Genomic DNA, 26,560 nt, shown 5'->3' on the forward strand with positions numbered 1-26,560 from the left:
CGGTTCAGCTGAACTCCTGGAGAGTCCCTGGAATAATTCAGGCTATTTATGAGACCTGTGCATTCACACACTCCTTGTAAACTCTGTACGCATCAGCTAAAGAAAGCATTCCCCTCTGTCTCTCCTGTGCTAGCACCGTGTTTCCTGTAAGTCGGCCGTTAGGTGTTCGTTCTCCATTTGCACCTTCAGGCACTGCTGGGGACCTGGTCACTGCTGCCACTATCCCAGGCCAGCAGCCGTGCTGGTACCAGGCAGCTCTGCGCCGTGCTTCTTCAGGTCAGCTTGCCCTTGCTGCTGTGCCTGGCTGTGCAGCCACTCCTGCGCCAAACCAGAGCAAACAGAGACGCAAACCAGTCCTGCCCTGAAGCAGAGAGAAGCAGTGGCATGCCAGAGGAAGACAGAGGCTCTTTGAAACTGGGGGATGTTCTGTATTCATATTATTCCATATGCTTTCAGATCACCACAGATGCCTTTGTACCAGGGCAGCAATCTAAAACAGCTCTGAGTGGTATTGTAGCTTGCCAGGTCACAGCAACCACTGAATATGGAAGAGGAAAAGTTCCTTCTTCCTTGAGCAGAGGATGAGATCCACCCCTGAATAGAGTTTGCCTTGAACTCTGTTTCCCCTGTTTTATACTTCATCTGGGGTTTTGGTTGTTGTTTTGTTTGCCTTTTTTCCCCCCTTTCACGCACTGAATGTTTAATGAGTGCTCTAAGCATTCAGGCATCGTGAAGTTTCAAAAGTTCTCATGTTCAATGCATTTAAAAGCTAAATAAAATGAAAAAAAAAAATTACCGCTGGAAGGCAAATCCATTTTACTCCGTCATAAATGGCCAGTGTGACATGCAAAACAAAGGGACTTGATGAGTTGAGCAGTTCAGAAAATAGCAGCAGGGAGATCTTATTTGTGGGAGTCACAGATGGAAGAAATAATTTACTTGTATTCTGATTAACAGCAGTAACAAAAGCTGTGCACACAGCTTTTGCTGGTTGTGCTTGCCCTCCCATCCCTTAATACAGTAACTCCTGATAATATTTCATTGCTTGGCCAGCAGTTCCTGGGAACTACACCTTGGCCCACCCCAGCATCGAGGGTTTCAGATCCAACTGTAACTGAGAGTGAGAGAGCTGTGGACTTTTACATCTTCCACCTTCTGGATGGTGGCAGATTTATTTGAGTGACATTACTTGCTATATATATGGATAAAATATGTAGACGGCTAAATGTCCCTGCAGAACAAGCAAGCCGTAGCTTAGATGTGGCTTGCACAAGCCTGTCTGCCTCGCAGTAGAAAACATCACCTTAAAAAGATTGGGGATTGAATGTAACACCGTGTGTTGGGAGCAGCCAGAGCGCTCACTGTCATACTAATTTTTTCTGGGACTAATTGTCTTGTCAGAGTCAGAATTGATAAAGCTGGCTGGGCAGACCTTTTATTTATTTATTTTTCTTCTCCCTTTGTGTCCCATAGAGAGTAGTAGCCCTGCTCCACTGCACTTTCACAGCAGTCTCCAGGACTGAAATGGCCTCTTATTCTTCCAGAATTATATATTGACCTTAATTTCTCCCTGTGCCAAGTCTCGCCTGGTATGGCTTCACCTCTTCCAGCCCAAGCACTGCTCTCCTCCTGCACAGACCCTAACGCCCTTGGTTTACACAAGTCTTTGAGTACCTTTTGCAGAATCACGCAGTGGAAATCCATTTGGGGAGAGAGGAAATCCTCCTCAAAAACAACTGATCACAATGGCATAAACCACCATTGTGAATATTATCCTTTACTCCAAGCAGGTTTTTTTATTGCTTGCTGGTCTTGTCACATGGACTCAAATTGATTGCCAAACACGCAGATGTCATAGCTGGGGTAGATACCCTACATCACTTCTTCTTGGCAAATGGAGCTTTGTCCCCGGCTAGAGCTCTCTGTTGTCTGAGATACCTTTGTCTGGCTCTGCGTCCCTCATTTGATGGGTGTCTCTGGTAATATTACTTCTCCTTGCATTTGTAGCAATTTCTTTCTTGCTTCTTTGCAAATAAAGACAATATATTTATATCCTAATAGCCTTGCTTGACTTGGGAGACTATTAAGATGTGGCATCTTCTTTCATTTTTGATCTCTTGCTCCTGTCAGAGAAGAAACAAGTGAGCTGGGAGGAAGTCCTTGAGTTTCATGGTGCTAGTAATCAGTAGTGATTTCTCCAGGTTATCTGCGATAGCTGTGCATCCCTTAAGAGGACAGGTTAAGAGCATGCCTGACATGACAGCGAAGTGAGTTGTGTACTGCTGCAGAGACTTCTTTGCACAAGTTCAGACATTTTACACCTGATCCATTTCTTTATGCCCAAGATCAGCAGTAATGATTATCTTTTTCCACTAAATCTTGATTAGGTTTCTCTCTCCTCATTCCCGAGGATTAATCAATGAACCATTATCTCCTTCCTTTCCAGTGTCCATGTGTTGGGGAAGTTGTTGAGCAACGAAGCACAGACATTCAGGAGGGAGTGTACAGAATACCTCTACCGATAGCAAGGGGGGCTAAAAGCTAGCAGAGGATCCTTCTCTGCCATTGCTAATAATTGTTGCAAGCTAATTCCCATGCCAGCAGTCCAGGGTCTGTTAAAAAGCTTGAAAACTTTGGATCATAAATTTGCCATGTTGAATGTTCTGTGGAAGATACAGAGATCTGAAGAATTTCTGTAGCTGGGCAAGCTGGCTCGTGGACCTCCAGATGCTGGAGATCTGCTGGGAGATGGATGATGTGACCTCTGCACATCCCCTCTTTCAGCAGCTGTGTTTAACATCCAGCAAAACAGCAGGGCTCTTGTTTTGTAGTTTGTTTCAAACCATATTGTTCAAAGTTCTTTAAATTTAAATGTCTTCCCACTAAATCAGACCATGTTTTCACCCTCCCTTTTGTCTATGGTTGATCAGTGAAGCTTTTTCTCTCTCTTCTTTTCTGCATTCATACAGTATGGAAGTTGTTAAACAGTGAACCACAGACATATAGGAACATAATCAAGAAGAACTATTCTAACAGCAATTATTTCAGAAATTCCAGATATTCAAAATTGTTTGATAAAACATTACCAAGACCATCAAAACTGTCCATTTTGACACAGACTGTCCTATTGTGTGTTGGATTTTCAGTATCAATCCCTCTAATGCTTATTGAAATGAACGTAATACAAAGGCCAATGAATGAAATACGAAGTATAACAGACATGAAATAACTTAAATATAGACAATAAACCAGAAACTTTTTAAATATCTTAAATGTACTCTGTATCCAAGCAATACTTGTAGTTATGCCAAGCTCTGTAAGAGACTAATGATTTGTTGTTTCTAGTGCAAATCTGCTCAGTGTAATTTTTATTGAATATCCATTTACGTGGGTTGAGAGGGGACTGTCAGAACTGCAGTGCTTTGAGAAACCTCTCTGCAAACTTAGGACAAATAAAGACTTGCAAAGAAGCATCAGAGCTCTGAAGGCAGAGTGGCATAACCAAGGTGAGCAGGATTGTCTCCCAGATAACACGATCCCATCCTGAGCAGGATCTATAAAATGACACAGACAGCTTCAGAGTTGGTAGAGCTTCACTCAGGGAAACGGCTTCTCTCCCAGCTCTGGTGCTTCTCCAAGGGAAGCATAAAGCCAGGAGCAATTGTGGAGAAGCAGACAACCTTTCAAACACATTCCTACCTACAAGATACTGAATGAAGAGTACATCCCTGCAGCCAAGCTGAATCAAGGACAGATTCAAGATAAAAACAGTCTGATGGTCCTGTTACCTTAAAATCCACAGGTTTTTTTGTCCCTCCTGGATCAGCCGAAGATAAAATCTTCCTCTTCACACCTTGTTGAGGTTCTAGCTGTCATTCCAGTCTTTGGGATGTCTGTACCCTTGCCTAGGTCCCACTTCACGGACAGATAACCACCAAGCTGGAGTGGGCCCTTCCATATTAGTTTCCATGTGCTGGTAATCATGCCCATCACTACAGCCAACTTTCCTTAACCCGAGCACAGTTATTGTGCAAGGCAACATGAAACTCAGCATCAGCTAATCAATCAGTCCCCTGTTTGCTCAGGTTCTTGGGATGATTCACAAACTTTGCTGAATTTCGGGATGTTGCAGCCTTACAATGCACCTTACCAAAGCAAGTAAGTCTGAAGTCTGCACGGGTCCGTCTGTGTTCACTTCAGTCAGGATGGAGGGACTGGAGTGTAGATTTATTACAGGCAGTGCTTTCCGTGGGGCAAAGTGGAGGTGACTGCAGTGTGCAGTGGCAAAGAGGAAGGTGGGGAACCTCAGATATTATTCACGAAGGTAATTTTAAACAATTTTTTAATGAGGGATACGATAGAAAGATCCTCATCCACCTTTTTGCTTTGTGTCATCTCAGTAGACCAGGCACAAGCCTTTTCTGGGTACGTTGCATTAAACCATGGACCAGTGCCTACAAAGCCACATTGTGATTTCCTTTATGTCTTTTTTCCCTCCCTTTCTCAAATTAGAATTATCTAGAGAAGCTGTAACCTTAAGCAAAACTTAAGCATTTAAGTGCCTCATCAGACAGAAGAATGGTGTCCCAGAGGATGCCACAAGGAGAGAATCTTATTAAAGCAAATACTCCGTCCCTGTGAGTGCTTGCTCTGTAGTAAATTCCTCTCCTAAGCACACTACAGCAAGCTCGTGGTTGTTTCCTAATTATACAGCAGAAAATTTCCCTAACGCACCTTCCAAAATACATTATTATCTTTCATTTGTGATACACCCACAAGTTTTTAATCAAATGCTTGTCATTGTCTTTCCTTTTTTTTTTTTTTTAATATATATTTTAGGATGTATTTAGATTGCCTCCAACTTTATTTATAGCACAGGAACTAGAAATTTAATTTCTTGGCTGTGCTATGACTTGCATATAATCACAGGACTGCAATCTGATGCTTTAAAGGCCCTCACCAGCTATTGCAAAGCAGGTTTTTGTTATTGTTGTTATTGTTGTTGATTAACCACAGCTTCCCAGCATGTTAGTCATGCCGTCTCTTCGTGGCTGACTCCTTAAAATGGGCTGGTTTGGACCCACATCACTTACGGTGCCTTGGCCTGTCTGAAGCCAGATAGTGCAAAGGCTGTGGATCTCAGAGGGGATGTGTTTCAGCAGGCTCAGCCTCACAGGACAGTATCAGAATTGGTTCCCATCCCTAGAATCTGGCTAGAGGGAAATAATGGGAAATATTATTTAGACCTTTATTTTTACCCTTGTTTGCATCATGCTGAGTCAAAACTTAGAAGCAATGTGAAAATCAGGCACTCTTTATTCTACCCCATGCACTGAGCACAACAGCAACTTTTCCGGTAATGCTTAAAACCACTGCTAACTTCTCAGAACAGCTTTTATATTTTTCAATCATTTTCCCGATTTTTCATGATTGTTTTGTCCCTTCTATAAAGAAGGATGAAAATTTTAACACATAAAAGCTTCATTTTCTGCGGTATGGATCTATTGGTAGATAAAAAACTGCTACAAATCATTAATTCAAGATGCAGTTTGAGATGGTGTTTTGAGGATGCCACGGTGACATTGAAGCACAGACAATCCATGGAATTTTCAGGCTATCACAGATAACAAGATACCAGCTAACTAGCCATCTAGCCTGCTCTGAATGTGTCACAGGACAGCTGAAAACTGACTTTCCAGAACGGCTTCCATTTATGAAGAGTAAGTCAGAAAAAATCCTGCTCAGAGGAATCGCCAAGGGCCCTTTGTCCCTCTAGCTAAATTCCCTCATCTTCTTCCCCATCTGTAACCTGAACAGAAAGCTTCTGTTAACACCTGGTTGCCCTTTTTTTGAGAATGCTTTGACATCCCTAGCAGAATTGTTCTAAGGATGAACTTGTGTAGATATTCACCACTCTGGATGGTATGGTTTAATAAACCCCAGAAAGCTTACATTTCACTTGATTTTTTTCCCTTATACACGCACTTTTCTCAGTATCAGTGGTATACTGAAGGTCTTCTGTCTCTGTCTTCATCTCCCTGAACCTTTTCCCAGCATTGTTGCTTTTCCTGGTCTGATTTGTGTATGGAGGCTCTGCAGGAGGCAGCAATGGCTCTTTTGAGACAGAAGAGAGGCATTTTCTAATGATGGAGCATCCATTACTGTGATTGGCAGGGTGTGTTGCAGTGTTTTGCAATACTGACTATAATCTCTTATTTGATTTTATCCTTCCCCTTCAGATAACATAAAATGATAGTAACCACTTAGCTTTAACTGCGGAAGAAAAGCCAGACATCTCTCTAATCAAGAAACACATGCAAGACCCACACTGGATGGCTTTCTTAATAAAACACTACACAAAATTTTAAAATGTAAGCTTGGTTGTGTTAATTATGCTGTTTGTCTGAAATGGTGCATAAAAATGTACTTTTATAAGTGTGCGTATATATCTCTCACCATGATAGTCATATTTAGAGAAAATGAATTAAGGAGAAAACATGCTAAAGACCTATGCTGCTATATAAACACTGTAATGAGTGTTACCAGTGGTAGCTGTAAATGAACCATACTCTGCAGGTCACAGACTCACTAATTTGCAAAGGGCCAAAGCAAACCTTCTGGGCAGGGCGGTCACACGTCCAGATTCTTGTGCAATGTCCTTTCCTTGGGCATGGCTTGGGCAGGGCTCTCAGGGGCACCAGGCTCCAGTTTCGAGGCAGGCAGACGTGTGCTTTGCAGAACAATACTGGAAGCTGCTTTTGAAGCAAAAGCAACAGGCTGGGGGGGGCCTCTTGAAGGTTGAACTGGTGGCACAGGCTGGCAGTGGCACCTTCTACCTGCTGCTGTTTCAGCTGAATATAATGCATTGTTTTACCTATATTATCTGAACATTAGTGGTCCTGGATAAATCTGAGGATCCTGGAGAGCCGAGCCCAATGTGAATATACTGTAGGGGCAGCTACTGGTTGCAGGAACCTGGACTTTGATTAGCCAGACAGCAAAGAGGAGGCAAGGTCATGCTCCCCAGATCGCCCAGGAGGGCAGTGGCAGGGCTGGCTTTTGAACCAGTCTTCCTTTCCCTCCAGTGCCTGCTTCAGCAGGGGTGACATCATCACTCTTACCTGGCAGATTAAACCTCTCTGAAAAAACTCTGAGCTAACGAGCAACATCATAAGAGGACGTGAGCATCTGTGGCTGAAATTCATTCTGGCTGAAGTTCATGCTGTTCTGAATTTCTCCCTCTAAAACCAGTAAACTAAATTCTGTGCACTTGAAGACCAGCCCTGAAGATCACCAGCACCACAAGAAACCCTTCAGTTCACGATGCAGGCACTGACAGGTACACACAACTAATTTTTGAACGGTTACAATAATTGTTACAAAATTCAGTTATAATACAAGCAGGATTTCAATGGCTGGGTCTTGTGTGAGCTATGGGATAAAAGCCATGCAGTGAGAATGAGAGTGGGAGAACTTAAATAACATCACTGCTGATAAAGTAAGGAATTAGTTTGCATTTCCACCTTTCATTCTCAAAAAAGAAAAAAAAAAAAAGCTCAAATTGAGCTGACACACTCCCCTGAATTTTGCAAAAATGTAGTAAATAGGCAAATATAAGTTTAATATCATGGCTCTGTTCCCTGCTACGAGAGTTGTTCGTGCTGCTTGTGATAGAAGACTAGGCTTTCTCTATCTGTGGTGAAAGAGAAAAATACTTTCTTCAGCAGCTGATGTAGGGTATTTGAGTAAATCATACATGGATCTGATATTGCTAGCCAAGATTTGTAGACTTCTGTGGTTTTGGGCAATTACGTAGAAGTAAAAAAAAACACCCTGCATTTTTGGTGATTCTCTTATTCAATTGAACGACCAACCATTTGAGGTCCATCCATCACAGCAGCATGCTCCATTCAGATAATCATGCAATGCAAGAAGAAACCATTTGAGATATAAATCTGAAAATATGGGCTAGGTAATATCATCTGCAGGTAAATTAAACTTGCTTTGAATAGCTGAGCTGTACATAATAATAAATACTGGATAATGACAGGTGAACAATAAGAAGCAGCTAAAGCTCTTTCTGGAAACTAGTGGAAGAAGTTTCCTCCCTTGCTTTTGAAATAAGCAGCGGTGTTGTTGCTGGGGAGTGGTTATAAATACCCCCACCTGGGGCACCCAAGAGGTGGTGAAGGGAGAATGGGTTGTTATCCAGGGTTTTGGAGAAGGACTTCTGAAAACGGTGTGTTGCAGCACCCCTCTTTTAAGGGAGCCAGGAGCTGTGGTCAGACGGTGCGAGCTGCTTATGTACTGCAGCAGAGCAAGGAGCTAAACCTGCTGCCAGAGGGCTAAGGTAAGGGCAGAGCTGCTAGCCCATTGCTCTGGGCCCTGGGTGGTTCTTATATTGCCTTCAGGCTTTAAGAAAGCTTCTAGATGATTCGTACAGCTGGGACGAACCCTCGTAAAGGGTTTCAGTTCTCTGAGGAAGGCTAGTTGGTCTAATAGCAGAGGAACCTTGGTTAGAGATGTCAGGAGGGGGCAATTGCTATAGGACTACTTCAAGTTGCAATTGCTGAAGAGTTGGAAATAGCTACAGCAGATGGTAAGGGTGCAGATATAAATACTGAGTCTGGCAGGCAGTTTCAGAGCTAAAACACTTTCTGGTCACTCAGCTAAAAATGGTCTTGTGGGAATAAGATGCTTGCGGGAAGCATCAGCTGCTAGAGGAAGAGCAAAAGGCAGCCCTCCAGCCATGCAGGGATGCTTGGGTGAATGTGGTTCTGTTGTCCCTTCGTGATCTTCCCCCAAAATGTGATTTCTGCCTAGCCTGTCTGGATGGAGAAATGTGGTATTTAAGCGGAGAACCAAGGTACAAAAGCCCCAGATCTCATGGGGTTTTGAAATTTAGGATCGTCTACCCTCAGGGCAGCTCTGGCATTTCTCACAATAGCTGTACAGCTCTTTTGGAGTTCTGTGGGTAGGAATGTGATGTGGATTCCTGGTTTTCTGGTAATGTGGAGTACAAAGCTGTTCCCCTAAAGTGATCCTATAAATCCTGAATTCCCAGGGAGCCTTGCACCAGAGCAGTCCTGCTGCCAGTGGGGGCTAAGCCTGAAGCAACCACAGAAAAAATGCATTAGCACAAAGCGCTTTTCACTGAGTGTGTTTTATGTCATTTTTGTTCAGGGGTATTAGCACTTAGGAAGCCTTATTATTATTTTTTTTTTTTTTTTACAGATCGGTTGATGCATGGTAACTTGTTAAGCTACAGTAACTGTTTCATGGCTGAGTCTTTGTATTACTTTAATGTTTTTTGAGACCTAGAGCAGGTCATGGGGAAGTGCTTGACAGCCTTCACGTGGTGCATTGCAGACTCTGCAAGTGTGAGGTTCAGATTCAGCAGCTGTAACCCTAATTTTGTAATAAAAAGCACCTGGACATCAAGCAGTCCTTATGGCTTAAATTGCAGTGCTGCCATAAAGATGCCAATTTAGCCCTGGGGAAACAGTTTTGCTTATCACAATACTTACAGTATTCCCTGCAGCTACTTACAGAAAACAGCAAGTCAATGGGTAACATTATTGTATGAAGATAACTGGCAATTTAACAAAAGAGGTCCCCTCTATGGAGAACTCAAGCACTTTTGTGGGATCTGGGGTCTTTTTGTCCTATGGAATTGTCCCTGAGAACATATGTTATCTGTCAACGTTGTCTATGTGTGTGTGTGTGTGTGTGTGTGAAATAACCTGAAATGTGCAATGCAGTGCTACCAACTCAATTTCCCTACTTTTCGTGGGATAAGGTAGAGAGAAGAAGATTATTTTCACCTGCTGGTTTCCTAGCTAAAGGGTGGAGTATCGGATGAAGCTGTAACTTCAGGTATAGTGTCTATGGTAGGTTTAAATTTCTATTGTTGGCCGCTGGATTTGTATTCTATCTCCCTGGAGAGCACTGGTAGCGCTGCAGCGTGGGGACTGGGCTGTGCATCCAGCCCAGCCTGCAAGCCAGTGCACACCCAGTGTGCCTGCCCCATTCCCAGCTCAGGCCTCAGCATTCTCCCTTCGGAGTTTCAGCTCTGCCTCTCTTCAGTTCCATCCAAGAGGATGCCTCTTCAGACACACAGAATCCCAGAACGGTCGGGGCTGGAAGGGACCCCTGGGGATCACCCAGTCCCACCCCTTGGTAAGGGCAGGGTCTCCTCGGGCAGGCTGCACAGAGCCCCATTCAGGTGGGTTTGAATATCTCCAGAGAAAGAGACCCCGCAGCCCCTCTGGGCAGCCTGTGCCAGCGCTCTGCCACCCTCAAGGTAACGAAGTTCTTCCTCATCTTCAGACGGAATTGCCTGTGTTCCAGTTTGTGCCTGCTTCCCCTTGTCCTGTTGCTGGGCACCACTGAAAAGAGTCTGGCCCCGTCCTCATGACACTTGCCCTTAAGATATTTGTATGCATTGATAAGGATTAAGTGATCTCTGGTGACCCTCCTTGGCCAAGGGAAAGTCCTCCTTGCTCCAGACTTGCTCTCTTGCCTCCAGGGTCTGGGGAACCCGAGGGCTGGCCTTGGCAGTGAAGACTGAAGCAAAGGCAGCACTCAATAATTCCCGCCTGTCCTTCGTCCCCAGGGCACCCATTTCCACATGATACTTCTTCAGGGGTCAGAGTGCAAAGCAGCAGTAACAAAATTGTCACTGACATAATGACTCTTTCTTCAAAAGGCTCGAAAAGATGGTCTGAAATGTGGCGTTATTGCCCTTCTGTGGTCAGTTTGGAAAGGTCACTGGAAAACAGCCAGTTTCCTCGCTGGGTCAGAACTGATCCCGTACGGTATCTTTGGAAAGGCAGCACTGCTTCTGATCCCTGTTCCCACCTCTGTATGATGCTGTATTCTCTGCTGTTGTTCCTGCTTGGGAAAAGGTCTTCAAACAGCCTGCCTCACCCGGGAGCGTGAGGCTGTTTGACTTTTGCTTATGCCAGTCCCCTCCCGAATACCAGGTAGTAAAGCAGTTTCCAAGCCCTAATTGCCAAGGGTACTTTTAATTTGGTCATTGCGAATTATAAATCTACCCACAAAAACATTTTCGAAGAAAGAGAAGCTTGTCCTTGCTTGGTTTCACGCTGAGGCTTTGGTAGCGTCCATCCTGTCCCTGCTGTGGAGGCTGGCAGGATCAGTGCTGCAGCTCTGTTCAGGGGGCTCTTCAGCACCACGTTACCCTCCAGCTTGCCGTAATATGTCACTGCCTTGAAGGGCCTGGATTTAAATATAGTCTTTGGAGATAAACCTATGTGGCAAAGAAAGCCTAAAGTTTGTTTTGCCTAGAACCAACAGCTGTCAAGAAAGCATCAGAGAAAGGAGACAGTGGGCAAGGGGTGGGGAGGGAGGAGAAGTCAGACTTTCTGCAGTTGAAGCTATGGGGATGCATGGATTCCCATAGCATGGAAACTTTCTCATGAGAGGTATCTCAGGGCAGACTGCACAGCATCAGCAGGCTTCTTTTCCTTGCACCAGAAAAGCAAGAACCTATCGCTGCCTGGGCTCTTCCATTGCTGCTGAACTCCCCCTGGGAGAGCAGGGGAAGGGATACTGATCCTACTGGGAAATCCTTTCCATATGCGCAGACTAAGTCCTGCATGCATCTTCTGTTGTGTTACATCCTTGTAACACTGAGTAGAATGTAATGTGATGTAGGTACCACTAAGAGCCTGCTTGGAAGGAGTTGCAAGTTGCATGTGACGGGCTCTCCCAGCCTGGCAGTGGCAAGGAGAGGTATCGGTCATGCACGGGGAAGTGGCCTCACCAGTTCAGGACACCGTGACCTGTGTGAGGTAGGCAGCTCACATAGTGCAGGCTGGGGGAGCGCAGGGGGGTGTTTTCATTGCAGAATCAAAGGTGTGAAAGCCTGGCTAGGTGGACAGAAGCAGCTCTTACAGCAACCCATGTCTTTTTCATTAAAGTGAAAGTAATGAAGAAAATTAGCAGCCTGAAGTGGCTTTTTGTTGTTGGGTGGGTTTTTATTAATTGAAGATTTCTTAAGAAATCAAGTGTCAGAAAGCCTTTAAGAAGATTGTATCAAAGCTTGAGTTTCAAGTGCTGCTTCCGATGACAAAGTGATGGGTAAGCAGTTGATGTGGCTCTTTTCTGAGTACACAAGGAACCTTATTTGTGGTAGCAGGATTCGCGGAGATAAATGCCCAGAGTGTACCCGCTGGTGTTTCAGCTGCATGGAAGCTAATGTGACTCTTTGAGTGTTGATGAATCTGTAGTAAACCCTGTGACTGGTATGGCTTAAGTCCATCTTTCTTAGGAAATCGTGAAGGACACCAAATGCGGCAAGACAAAGGTGGCTGTGGGTTCCCCTTCCTCCCATATACTGTTCATCTGTCATCAACTGACAGGTGATAGACAATGGGACTTAATTTTTTCCTCTCCAGATAGGTGTTAACTGCTACATACATATAGTGGGGAGTACTGATGGAGGACATGGAGCCCTCTGTCCATCAGGCAATCCACTTGTCCCGTTTGTGTGCTCCTCTGCACAGGCTGCCTGGAGTAACAGTTGCTGGTGCTCAAGATCTGCCTCCAAAGCACAAGACTGATTGTTGGGCTCAAGGCCAGTTAGTTTCATCATCCTAAAATTCAGCCTCAAGGATATGTTACTGGCAGCTGGGTTGGATCCTTTAAGTACCAGGGGAGTGAATGTGGTCTAATTACCTTGAACTATGTAGAGGCAGGCAGGTGAATTACAGTTTTCCGTGGAAAGAATGGTTTTCCTGTGTTCGGTCTCAGCATTCAGTTTTCCACATTAGGGCTAAAATTCAAGGAACTTGGGGTCTAGCTCTGGATTCTCTTCTAGCGCTGATCACCCCCTTCCCTAATGGCTATATGTTAGGGATGTGGGTGACTGCAGGCAGTGCACTTCCAGCTTTCAAACCAAGGTTCCCTGTCATGTAGTCCACTGACCTGAGTGTTAGACTTCCTTGGAGAAGATAAGTCTCCATGAACAACTGTCGTTTTTTTGGAGGAGAGCTGTAACAACAAGCTTAACTGTGTAGGGCTGCTGCAGGGATGGCTGTCTTGCTCAATTCGAGCTTTGCCTCTCTGGTTGTCATTTGAACTATAGTGATAAGAGGAGGGTGTCATGACTGCAGGGATTTTTCTGTACTGAACCATAAATCTCTTCTGTGGCCATCATCATGCTGCATGACTGCTCCATTTAAGCTGCATTTTCTCATCTAGCGTTTGTCCCTCTGGACTTAGCATTTTACACTTGCCTGCATTAAATTGCATTTACTGGCTGAGTCGCCTAAAAGATGCAAATCCTCTGGAATCTGGGTGTATTGTGCTTGCTTTCAGTGGGAGGCGTAGGGGAGTGTGATACAAACGTGTTCTTTCTTTCCCATCTCTCACGAATCTCTTCTGACCTAAGCTCTGAAAAAAAAAAAAACATCTGAAGGTGTCATTGTTTTTTTACATTTACTTGAATGTGAACAAATCCACAGCATCTTCTGGGTGTAGATCACACTCAGACCCCAGATATAAATCATGTCTGGGCTCCCGTCTTTGCTAGAGATTTTCTTTTCCTTCTATCACAGTACCCAAGAGGGGAACCTGTTGTGCCAGTCTCTGTAAATATTCACTGTAAGCAATTCCTCAGTATCAGGAGGCTGTAATCTAGCTAAATCTGGAAGGATTAGCCTTGATTTGCAGGTGGGAATCTGGGACCAAGCAAGCCAACAGCTTGCTGGGTGTTGTGGCAGTTTTGCAGGGTTGTTAGTCGGATGCTCGGGCAGGTCTGTGTTGCTGGCACTGGTTGCAAAATAGCTTGAAGAACAGGTGGTTCACCTGGGGACTCTTTTGTGCCATCCAGCAGTTCCCAATCTATCTGGACTTTGTCCACCTAAGTACTGGGTTAGTCCTAACTCCAGAGGCAGAAGCAAAGCTGGGAACTGGGGATTCAGAGCCTGTCTCCACTGCTGCCTTCAGAGGATTGTGAGCTTTATAGTTCATGGATTTTGGATTACCATGTAAGAGTCGGTCTAAAGAGAACGGTATTGTCTCAACATTGCTAACAGAGACCTGGAGATGGAGTGCGGTCCTCATGGACACCGAGGCACAGAGACCCTGGGAAGGAGAACTGCACAGTACGAGGAGTACTGTGGCGCTCCCGGCTACCCGGCGCTGGAAGGAACAGCTACGATAAGGCTGCATAACAGCTGTCCAGAAGATGGATCACAACCACGGTCATAACAGTGAACCAGAAAACAGAAACTTCAGGTGAACTTTCTTCACTGTACTATCATTATAGTACAAAAACACACCTCCTGGTCTGAAGCTACTCACCTCTAAGGCAAACGACGCCTCGGGCACTCTTCTTTGGACATGCATGATAACCTGGCTCGAGAAGGTGGAGACTGGCAACAGTCCATGGGCCAGAGGAGGAGCAAGGTGTGCTGCTTGGCATGAAGAGATGGCTCCTTAGAAACCCAACTTTGGAGATCTTCCCCACCAAGGATCACGACGATCGGAAGGACCAGTGGGATGCTGCCTGGACCTGGGACCATAGGGACGCCTTGGACCCATGGTGGTAGCTATAATCCTCTTTCCTTATTCTTTTTACTTTATCTTTTCTTCACTTTCTGTCATTCTACCTGTCGCATGCCGCTTTACGGTCAAACAACAAAATTGTGCTGTTTGATTGAAGCATAACCCCTTGGCGTGGTCGCCTTGATTTTTTGTGCTTCGAGATCACAGTAAACGAACCATCACGAGTCCACTGAGTGGACCGTGACATACCGGTGTTAGATTACATGGTACATAGACACATTTTAATGCTGAAACCTAGACTGTCTGAGGACAAGGGAGATTTTGGAAGTATGATACGTAACATCACTCAGTGTCTAGCAGTAGTTAAAAAAGACTATCAAATGTTAGGCATTAGAAAACGAATAACTGAATAGGTACATCCTTATGTTACTGGGGTTTGCTCACACTTTGAACTTCTTGTGCGGTTCCTCTTCCCACAACTGTAAATAGGAATATTGGTTCAGGAAGGGAAGGACAAGAAGGATGACTGTGGTCTGCAGCAGTCTCATTCTACAAGAGCCATCTAGGCTTGGATGCGGCTCAGAAAGTGAGGACTTTGAGAGTAGAGGTGTTCCACAGAGGTCTACGATGGAGGTCTGCAGAGCCGTGTATGGTCTGGAGATGTTGGACAGCAATAGCTGTTCTGTTCTAGCACAAGAGCTGGGAGGTATCAAATGAAGTTAGTAGGAGCCAAGTTCAAAGTAGACAAGAAGCAAGGCCTGTGAAGGTGCTTCTCAAAAAAGGTATTGTGTGTGCAACAGCTGCGTACCAGCTGGAGGATAACTGGGCAGCATTTGGAGGGAGATCCATTTAGGATCCACTTAGCCCAGAGTTTATGCCTCAGTCCTTCCCGAAGGGTTACAATATGGATGAAGCGTGAATGTGGTTTTGACAGGGCTGGGGTCTGCGCTAACACCGGGCACCCTATGCAGTTGGGTTGTTTCCCTCCTGGCTGTAGGGACCATTGTTGCACAGCTGTGTTGATAAGCCTGTTAAATAACATTTTCCAGAACCAGCTCCTCCTCCCCACTTCAACCGTGAAGATGCTCTTTCTGTCTCATGAGGATTGCATAAAGCAGCTCTGCACTTTCTGACAATAACTTGCAATTCTTAATCACTGCTAGTAATTACAACTTTCCCTGGTTTATGCCTCCTCAACTCTAGCTGAGGACAGGAGCCGTTTCATATTTAAATAGTATTATAGCTGCATTGCTCTCCTGGGGAGCTGTTGGTCTTGAAGACTGAGGTTTAATTCTCTACACCACTAATTAGATCAGGAAAACAACTAGGAAGATGTAAGCAGGTTTGTAGGGGCATGTTAACAAACATGTCTCCTCTTGCTTTAAGAGCAGTGTAGTGGGCCTGCTGCGCTTCAGAGCATTCATTTCTTAGAGAGATAAAGAGGAAGAAGGGGAAGTATTGGGTTTTTATCCCTAGGTGTTGCTTCTACAGTAACTCGGCAAGAGAAGGAAGTGGAAAGTGCAAGCCCAAAGATTACACTTGATTTCAAAGCAGAGAAGTTCCTTGGCTCAGAGAGACCTGACAGAGCTGTCAGGGGAGGAGGTCATGACTGCAGTTTCATCAAGCTTTTACTCTGAAATTGCTCTCGGTGATAACAGGAGACCAGTTTGCCCCATGTAGAGCAATTAAATGTAATGACAGTTTGTTTAAATGTGTTTAGGCACCAGGATTGACAGCTCCTTGGAGCAGTCAAGCAGAAAACTCACAAGGGACATGCAGCTCTGCTAGTTGTGAGCTGCATACAGGACGCATCTCAAGAGGTAACTATGAAAGAGCCATTCAGTTGTAGAGACCAAGTGTACTGAAATTCTGTGCTTTGCCATAACGAAACGGCCAAAAAAAACCCTATTAAGGCAACACTGTTGATGTGGCTTTCTTTTTTGAAGTGGAGAAAGCTTGTTAACAGGGAATGAGGAGGAGTGGCAGAGGGTAAAAGGCTTGCAGGAGGCTTTGGAGACTGTTTAGAGACATTGTGTGAGCAGTTCAAAGTAAATGTTTTGCCACCTTTCAAAACCGTAGCTAAAATACTTTTAAGAGAACAGCAGTGTGGTTAAACAGCAGACTAATGGGTGCTTTTAGGCTTGGAGGGAGAACCATGCCCCTTAAAGAAACTGAAGGCTTTTAAAGAACTTACCCACTGCTGGATAATATCAAAGGGTTAAAAGCTAGAAAGTAGAAGGAATGATAGGAAGTTATTCACAAGGCAATTAAAATGCAGACTGAGAGGAATTATGGAAGATGTCCTAAGGCTACATGATTGGAGAGAAAATATCCAATGTGTACAGAGTTGCTTTTTTCCTCCTGTACTTATGTGACTTCTCTTTTATATCTGAGGATTTATTAAGCAGAGTAAGCCTCATCAGTGTGGGGAAAAAGGCTGATTTTAGTAGAGGGCAGGTGATGATGATAACATAAAACTTATTTCCACCTGGGAAGAGCTAAAACTTGGTGAGAAGCAAACTGAGAGCTTTCTTGTTGGACCTTTCTGCAGTACTTGGGAGTAGTTGAGATTTAAATGATGCAGTCTGCCTATTGTGCTCCTCACGACAGTGCGTTCTGAGCATATGGTCATTAGTCTCTTCATCTTGTGAATTTGCTGAAGACCTGTCAGAAAGCTGTTGCTTGCTGAGGTGTGACTGTAGCTGTTCCCTGCTGCCCTACTGGTGGCTGCTTTGCTTGTGTGAAGATAATGAGAAATAACACATCCCTGCTTGGCTACCAGAATTCTTCCTTTATGCCCATTTGAGAGCTAAAATTCAGCCTGTTCTGAGACATCACAGAGCAAAGTAGGCTGATGCTGGAACCTGGTGTCTGGTTCTGGACTTGCCCAGGGTCCAGAGGGGTTCAGAGCAGGGAGGAGAGCTGATGGACTGTGGCTTGTGTTTCTGAGCACAGAAGAACAAGCATTTGAACTTTCCTCAGGAAACTGTAGCCAAAACCAGTTTTGATCCCTGTTACAACTGCTCTCCCACATTTTTCAAAAGTTGGTCTTGAACGCCATAACAGCATGCAAGTAATCTGTGTGCAACATCTTGCATTTAGTGCATGCTCTCATTTACTCGGGAGGGCAAGCTGTGTGCAGTGGCTGCGATGTTACGCCAAGAGCTGCTTTTTTCAGTCTGTCCAAGCTACAGCTTGAGAACATAAATTGGAAGTTATTTTGGCTCTGCACTGTTATGCTCCATATGATCCTCACGTGCAGGTGCTGGGTTCATATTCTCAAACTGACTCCCCCAGAAAGACCCTTTCCACACCACGGAGAGGAAGAGTCTCTCCCCACAAAGGACAGAGCTGCGGTCTGTGGCACTTGTCTCAAAGCTGTTTCTATTCTAAACCATTGAATGTGGAAAATAACCTGCTTCTCCGTGGCAGTTGGGGAAAATGAACTTTGCTCTGAGGCTGTCATAATTGCTTTTGTTGTTCTAATGATGGGACAGTGGAGACTTCCATCTCTGGTCCTGCAGGGCCATAAGTATCCACCACCCTTTGCTTTCCATTCCCTGGGCACTGTCTGTCTGCTCCCTGTCTGAGGCTGTGATCATGACTAAATTGCTTCCTTACAGCAGACCTTTTTATTTTCCCTCTGAAGTCTTTTTTTTTTTTTTTTTTTTTAATTATCTTAGAAACACTGCTGCAGGCGGCATGCTTCCCTTCTCTTCCTGCCAGGTCACATCCCAGCCTTCGCGGCAGCAGGTGTCTCGAGAGGGCAGCTCGTTTGGCCTTGGCCACTTTGAGAGAGGTTCCCCGGAGCCGTGTATTTCTCACCATCAGCTGCCTTTAACGTGAGGTAGCGCAGACTTAAACACAAAGGGTTGTATTCATCTGCCTTAGCTCGGACATCCGAAAGTTATTTAAGTCTGCTCTCAGTCAACATAAATGATGCCCGATTCAGCCAGATTTAATCCAAAGCAATGCTCTTTACAGTGGATTTACCAAGTTCTTGTTTTTCAATAGAAAAGAACTTAAAGCTTAACTTAAGGGACTGATTGCAAGCCTGATTGCAGATGTAGTTTTGCATGAGTCAGTAACAGAGTTTGTATTTTTTCTGAAAAATATTTTGTATGCTATGACCTTTATTCCCAGTGGAAGGGAAATTATAGATCACCTCTTGAACACGGTGCAATTTGAAACATTTGTCTTTTCAAATGGGGACAAGTGGTAAATTGGTGTTTGGGACATTTAAGGATCCATTTGCTACATGTCACAGCAGGACAAAATCAGCTGGAGGCTCCAGAATACCCACCTGAATTGAAAAGTTGAAAGTCAAGCCTAATTTTTACCATTCTGCAGCACAGAAGGCACTTTTAACCCCCTGTACTTCCAACTTGCAAGGCAAGCAAATTGGATACTCTGTTTGATACTTTGTAAAGATTATTTCTGCCCTCTCTATTTTTTACTTTTTCTTCTCGAGGGTGTAAAGTTTTATTCTGTACTGCAAAGGAGCTTCAGCCTGAGATAAAAAGATGACAGTTTTGATAGAAACGCATAAGCCAAAAAACAAAGGAGAAATTTAAAGTATTAAACAGTAAAAGCAATGAGGAAGTTTTTTATTAAATAACCTCTGAATGATTTATGTAAAAGCTCTGGAAAAACTGTCAATTATGGGTGGGAAAAGGTCACAGTTTTTATCCTTAAAATGTCTCTTTAACATAATGGACACCTTTATGGAAAGCACTATTTTTCTGAAAGCTTTTATTCCAAAACCAAGTTTTCCTCATCGGGGGTGGCGGTGGTCCTGTAGTATATGCAGTTATTCCTGTCTAGCAAATGTGGCTGTTCAGAATCTCGTTTTTCTGTTCTATTTTACTGTCCTGTTTGCACAGCAGGGGGAATCATGTTTACAAAGAGAGCGGCCGAGCTTGCCAGTGTCAAGCCAGAGCCTGACTGTGGGTCGCCTTTCACCTGATCCCCTGTGCGGCTTTTGGCCAACGCAGTGGGTCTGCTGTGGCCACGGTACCAATTCTTTCGGTGCCCCACATTTCCCAGGCATCTGTGGGAGTCAGGGAAGCCTAAATTCCTGTGCAGGCACCTGGTGCCTTCAGAGTTCTCACCTTTCTGTGCCTCAGGAAGGTCTACCTGTTATTCCTGGCCTGCCCAGTCTTATTTCACATGGAAATAAAATGAGCTTGTCTTTTCTCCACGACTTGAGTTGCCCTTGACTATCCTTGAGCGCTTTGAGCCAGTTTGGCCCTTCTGAGAAGGGGATTGTACTCCTTAGGTGAAGCGCATTATTTTTTGTGCTTTATGTTTTCTGTGCTCTCTTTACCAGCAACAGCCTGAAGTTTTGAACCTTATTAAGTATAGAATAAATGCAGCAAGTTTTATTATTTTTTAATCAGGACACTTGCTCCACACTCTCACTGACATGAGACATTGCAGGAACCAACAGTGCTAAGCTCAACAGTAACAATCCTCCTTTTCCTGCTTATAGCATCACTTTTCCACCAAGTTGCAGATCTTGTATCTTCTAGGAGGGAGAGTGAGGGTGGCAAAAGGATACAAACAGTTCAGCAAGTTGTTTCTATTATTTCTCTGCTGAAGAAGTTTCTTCTCTACGGCAAGATAGATAATGATGCCTGGAGTATTGATTCTCTCTGCAAAGGGATTAATCTCATTCTCCAGTCCTCCTTTCTAGGGATGAAGTCAAGGGTGGAGCTAAACAGCTTGATGGGTGGTACATAAGCCTCTAAGTTCCAGTCTCCTTACCAAGCAGGAATCCAGTTAAGGTTATCTGAGAACAACAGTGGTCCAGTGCTGCCTTTGTTGTGTTTGGGTCCTCTTCCTGACAGCCATCTCTGCACTACAGAAGAGAATAATTTGCATTCAGTTCTCCTCCTTTGCTGCTCTTCTTGGCAGAGTGGCTAAGGTAAAAACTGGGCCAAAATAATGTCCTCTTAGCCACTTTAATCCTGTAGTGACGGGAAGCCCTGAGCGGGATCAGTGCAGTCACTGCCGCAGGCTGCGCCAAGCGATGGAGCTGCAGCTCCCAGTCCAGACCTCCAGCAGGTACTGGGTCCCTCCTCTTACCCAGAGCAGTATCAAATGTATTTGTCATCCATCTCCACGCGGAAGGACAGTGGCCAGTCCATGCCTTTAATTCAGCACAGGATCAGTTCTGGATATTAAAGCAATGACATTGCCTCTGAATAGGTATGAATATTATTTTTAATAAGTAGTGGTTTAATTTCCAGCTTGGCCTTTACTAACACAGGGAGTGACCCTTCATCACAGTCTTCCTCTGAGTAATGGGGTTACTTTTGCTGGATATGACTCAGCTGGGAGAAGCACTGCTACCTTTTGACCCTACTGAAATAATCATGGGGAGAAAATGAATGGTTCTCCAGTAAATTGAAGCCCACCTGTGCCTTGCTAGCTTGGAGGACCTGTAACCCATAAATCTTTATTAAAAGACATAGTCATTTAAAAGTCCTAAAAGTGGGTCCTGATGCCAAAGATAGCTTTGCAGAAACTACGGTGATATATGGAGGTCAAGTCCAAAGCTAGCAAAGGAGAGGAGGAGGCTGCAGGGTCAGGGGACCAGTTTATTAGTGCTGCTGCTGCTGGTTTCTGCGAAAGGTCTGAGTACCTTCAGCCTCGTTGATCCGACTGGTCAGTGGTTTTCAGTCTGCCCTGGTCTCAAGGGTTCAAGCTACCCAGCTCTTCTCTCTATGGTGGATGGGCTGGTTGAAGCTACAAATTACTTGCTGGTATTGAGTTTTTTTCCCTGTGCAGCCCAGCTTCTCGGTTTAGTAATCGCACATTTGTGCCCCTCTGTCTCTCCCACCCAACTTTTTCGAATGCCCACCAAATTTCCTCAGGCAATAAGATTCCAGTGTGCCCTGTAGCAATAGACAGCTGAGAAGAGGGACCCTGCCCATCTCCAGCTAAGAAAAGCGTGTGTGTAAGCTCACTCCCACACCTGAAACTCTGGGTGAACTCCATCTATATGCCCACTACAGGGAAGAATCAAAGTTGTTGTTCACACTCAAACCCTGAGAAAATACCTGTAATGAACCAGCCTTTTCATTGTGCTCCCCATACACTCACCTACCCAACCTTACAGAGACCTGGAAGTTGCTAGATTTTCTAAAGAGGCCATTACTCCCCTTTTCCCTGCTCCTGCTGCTTTTTTAACTCTAACATTAGAAAGACTATTATATTTTGTCACTGTTTTGTAAAATTGTCACAGGCTTGAACACTTACAGTGAGACTTCGCGCTATTATTTCAGAAGTGTTTCAAATGTTCTGAGGTGCTTTTAGGTGCCAAAAAATATTTGGTTGACAAAATAATAATAAATCTGGATCTAGCTAACACTTCCAATGAACATAAAAGACCTGACTGAAATTCCCTTTGCCTCTCCGTTCATGCCTATGATGCCTGTCTTTCCCTACTGCTTTGTTCCACACTAATGCTGTAATTTATAAGATTTGAATTCTATCATGGAGAAGAAGGAGAGTCAAATTTCAGAGCTTTCTAAGACTTGTCCTTTGTAAGTGAGCTATGGTACAAAAATCCAATAAAAAATTAGACATTTTAATTTATAGTAAAGCTCCTGCACACCACTCTGGGAATGTAAAGCAGTCCTGACATGATCATTAATTACCTGCATAGTTACTGTAAAATAGTCTCACCCTAAGAGAGAACTGGAGTCCAAGTCCTTTGTAGTTGTTGAGGGGGGCTGTGTAAATGAGCTTTAAGCCGGAGTACTGTTCTCCCAACCCACTCTCTGATCTCGTCACTGTAGCTTGAATATCCAGAGTCCGTTGCTTAAATATATTCCTGCTACAGAATATGTGATATGATGCAGAGTGGGTCATATCTGAGTTGTAACAGAAGAAACCAGTGTAAAACGTTTGAGTGTCGTTACGAAGGTGGAACCTGCAGATTGCTGCAGTACAGCTCCAAAGGCATTTCACGGGCCACCGTTAAAGGGCTTGGAATTAGATCTTCAAAATTCGGAAGAACATGCAGAGTTTTATTTATTTTTACTTTATGGTGTGATTAATCTCGGAACAGGTTTTTAAGCTTGATCTCCAGGTGGAAGAAACCACAGTAAATCAATATTTTTAATATTCTTGTGTGAACTTTGCTCAAATTGGACTGCTGAGCTGCTTGAGCTGATTTTGCTGTCAGTGTGGTCACTCAGTCCGTGAGGCTTAGCACTTCTGCTGTGAGTTGTTTCTGTATAGTACTTTGGGGAAAATACCAGTTCTTCACAATGTTTGAGGATTTTTAAAAACAATATAAGGAAAATCGCGTTCACAAATACGGGAGCTGTCAGTCAGAGCATGCCTGTGAAATCCAGCTGCAGGCAACAAGGCCACCAGCTCTGGCTTCTTAAAAAAAAATAAAAAAGGTAAGAAATCTTTATTTGCTTGGAAGAAAGACCGAAAAAGCAATCTAGGGCCTAAATCACTGTCATTTGTTAAATCTGCTCAGGGCTATGTCCTCAGCTGGTGCCAGTTAGTCCTGTGCACCCGGATTAAGTTGCAGTAATTCAAGAGGAGGATCTTTAATTAAGCAGGAAATTATGATCATAAAACTCTGTTCCTATATGTACCTGTTTTATCCAAGGCTCATCTGCACATGTGATGGTGTCCTAGAAAGTCTGAGTCTCTAAAATAAAACCCGACTTCCATTATCTGTTTTAATAAGATTTAATCACTGTTATAAAAAAAATTTCTTCCTTAATCAGCATCTTTTGTTCTCAAAGTGTTTTAAGTTGGGGACCTCAGGAAGGCGTCTGGTCCCTCTCGTGCCCCACCAGGTTCTGCGGCCCGGCACTGGTGGGCTGTGCCATGACAAGCTGCTGACCCTCCAGACAGCAGGTGTTGGTGCCCCGCGGTCCCTCACCTTCAGAAAACTGCGATGTCTGAGCTGATTCTCATCCTGCCATCTCAGCACATTCTTGTTATTTCTACCATGGGCATTGGGAATGGGTATTTCCTGTTCATATTAATACCTCTAAGTTGGTGCTTTTGTAATGTCAGAAAAACTCCCAGTGTTTTTCAGATGGGAGAGGTGTTGCGACGGAGGGAAGACACAGTCACTCAATATGAGTGATCAGCAGACTTCGTTTATTGTCTCTTACAGTCACCTTTTATGCCTTGTTATAATTAGCTCATACATATTACAAAAGTTAAGCTCATTATTGGTTAGTTGCCTAAATACCAAGCCCGCCCCTAGTTTCTCTTCTGTAGTTATCTGTTCCCACCTGCAACATTCTTTTCCCACCAAAATCTTCCTGTTACTGTGTAACAAGAACAGCCAAGGATAGTGTATTTTTGCTTTACTTCAGATAGGCTGAGAGCGATGTGCATTTTTGTCCAGCCAGCTGGACTATGTCTACGTGAACTTTTTCAGCTAGCCAGTTATCCACAGAGAGGAGCAACAGCTTCTGGCTAGGGCTGAGCTCAGGAACCAGGTGTGAAAATGAACAGCAGTCCAGGACCGAACACCTCTAGTTCTTGGTGGGAGGTGAAAGGCAGTGGTCTCTTCCAGGCGTGATACTGCAGCTGCTCCTTTCGTCCTCCCAGGAGTACTTTGGTGGTAATTAATCAAATATATTGTTCCTCTTTGCCTCAAAGCAGCATCTCTACTCCACAGACTTCCCCTTTTTAATTTTCTTTCAGTCCTTCATCATGTTCAGCCTGGAGTGAGTGCCTCAAAGTGTTTATCATCTGTTGGGCAACTGGGGCAAACTCTTCCCCTCTGAAACAGAATAAATCCCATAAAACCAGTGGAGATAGATGGGGAAGCTAACCAGCAGTGGCCCTGGGTCCTCACCCTGTGGGGACCTGGGAAATCCACCAGGCTGGGGGATGCTGCTGGAGCTCCAGTGTCTGGTGAAGCCTGACCCAGCCTGGGGTCAGGAGGGAGGAGGGCTAGAGACCCCAGATTTGGTGGCTCTCGTGCTCTTCTTGGCCAGTTGCACCACCTGGGATCTCCCTGTCTGTCAGGCAGGTGGAGGAATGTCCCTGGAGATGAACAGGGATGGGACACCCCAGCTGATCAGATCAGCATCCTTCTGCTGAAATCAGAAGGATGTGAGCCTCGCTTGAATACCAGACTGAGCTATGGGCCACCAGCACAGGGCCAGAAGTGTATTTCTCCTAACATAAATAAAAGTAGCACCAATAGCCCAGGGAACTCCTTAGAGGATGAAAAAAAGAATGAATAAAGCAATTACAAAAAAAAAAAAAAAAAAGGGCAAATTAAGGTATTAGAGCTGGAAGGACTTCTTATTTTTTCCCCTCTTCTCTTTGAATTACTGGTCATTTCATTCTTAATTTCCTTACATCAGATTACAGCCTGGTCATCAGCCAGCAAGTGACAATCACCTGGCTGCGCAGCAATGGGGGATGCTGTCTGCGTGGCAGACGGGATGGGGGGAGCTGTATTTCACCTGCTTATCAGCAGCACGCTTTAATTTTCCCAGCACATCACTGTTGATCTGAACGTAGGCAGAGGATTGCAAAAATATAAAACAAAATTAAAGCCTAAAAAGCTAGCCTTGTGTGATAATGAACGAGATACTGCTGACCCGTGGGCTTTCTCTCTCTTCTGGATAATTACAGAGGAATAACTATATAAATCTTAGTTGGATTTCCTGGCCCGTTTTCTCTTGGAAATAGATGGCTCTGTTGTGTTCTGTTCTCTAGGCTGGAGGATTGTTTTAATTTAAATGCAGCTTTACAACGCTTTGCTGCTATAGCAAGTAGAATTAAAAAAAAAAAAAAAAAAAAGAAGAGAGTGAGTCTTTTAGTTAACTTGCTCATTTATCATATTAGCTGGTAACTGCTGTTCTTGTGTCAGAACTGTAATTTGTTACACTGCCTAAATGCAGTTCCTAGCCAGCTCTTGCCAAGGGATCTGGATTTCCTCTCTTTGCCTTTCTCTGGTGTAAAGGGGAGTACTCCTCAGGTTTTCTCTTTTGGTTGATTTTTGGGGGACAGCAGGCTGGTAGACACTGTCATGTTGTGGCTGAGGGTATTTCTGTACAGTGGTGGCTTTTGTGCTCTTCTGTGGCTCACTTGAGTTTGAATTAGGGGTCTCAGCCACCTACCATGGACCAAGTGGGCAGAGACAGGACTTACTCAGAGGCTGGGGCAGCCAGGGGGCTTCTCCACAGAAGTCTTAAAAGAATTGGTAATCGTTTGGGGGTTTTTTCTTCCGGAATTTCATAATTATCTTTGATCTTCTCATATCGCTGTTAAACCAGTTAGGATCCAACACCAACCTTGTGCTGGTGTCTCTCACCCAATGTTTCATCACTGTGTTAAATATAATATGTGTTCGATGTATTCTAATATATATTTTCATCCTCTGTTTTAGCCTAGCTTTGAAAGTGATTACAGCCACTCCTGACCTCAGTATCTCCCATAAACCTATTAAAGAAAAACCTTTGGACTTCTTGCAATGCTCCTTATTAAAACTAAAAATTACTGATGCTGCTCTGCAGCCCTTTCCCTCCTCTCAGCATGCTGTGTGTTACCCAGAGAGACTTTTTCCCCTGGCCCCAGGAGGGGAAGACAAATACTGTAATCAGGTGCAGGATGAACCTGGGGCATAAACCGGAGTCTCTTGGTACAGGGTTTGTTGTTGTGGAGCGCTGCTGCAGGCACTGCTAGTCCACCTGTTCCTTATTTTACCACAAACTGCTAATTTCAAGAGGCAGAACAGTGAACGCAACATGAGCCTGAGAAAGTGACTTGCAACTGGGATGCTGGGAGAGGCTAACACAAAAATGCCAGAGAACAGGGCGTTCTGGCAAAAACGGAATGAAATGTGTCTGCATGCTGGAGGCAGGCTAGGGTCTACTCAGGTGGCAAGGCTGTGACCAAAGGCAATACTTTCAGCTTCATCCAGCTGAGGATTTTAGGTTCACAGCAGCGTTTGTTTGCGTGACACTGCTCAGATGAAGCTGCCTTTGGGCTGTGGCAACCCAAGGCCTTGGCTCAAGGC

General features: G+C 44.5%; 2 long non-coding RNA genes across 3 annotated transcripts in view; both read left to right on the plus strand.

The window, feature by feature from the left end:
* Window positions 1-26,560, plus strand: part of LOC308059932 — a 398,174-nt gene that overhangs the window by 152,381 nt on the left and 219,233 nt on the right. The window lies entirely within an intron of this gene.
* LOC308059934 lies at window positions 4,994-24,803 on the plus strand. Its single transcript, XR_013926522.1, has 2 exons — window positions 4,994-23,619; window positions 23,985-24,803. It is a non-coding gene; the product is annotated as an uncharacterized lncRNA (long non-coding RNA).

This window comes from Falco punctatus (assembly GCF_963210335.1).
Source record: "Falco punctatus genome assembly, chromosome: 3".
Classification (NCBI taxonomy): domain Eukaryota; kingdom Metazoa; phylum Chordata; class Aves; order Falconiformes; family Falconidae; genus Falco; species Falco punctatus.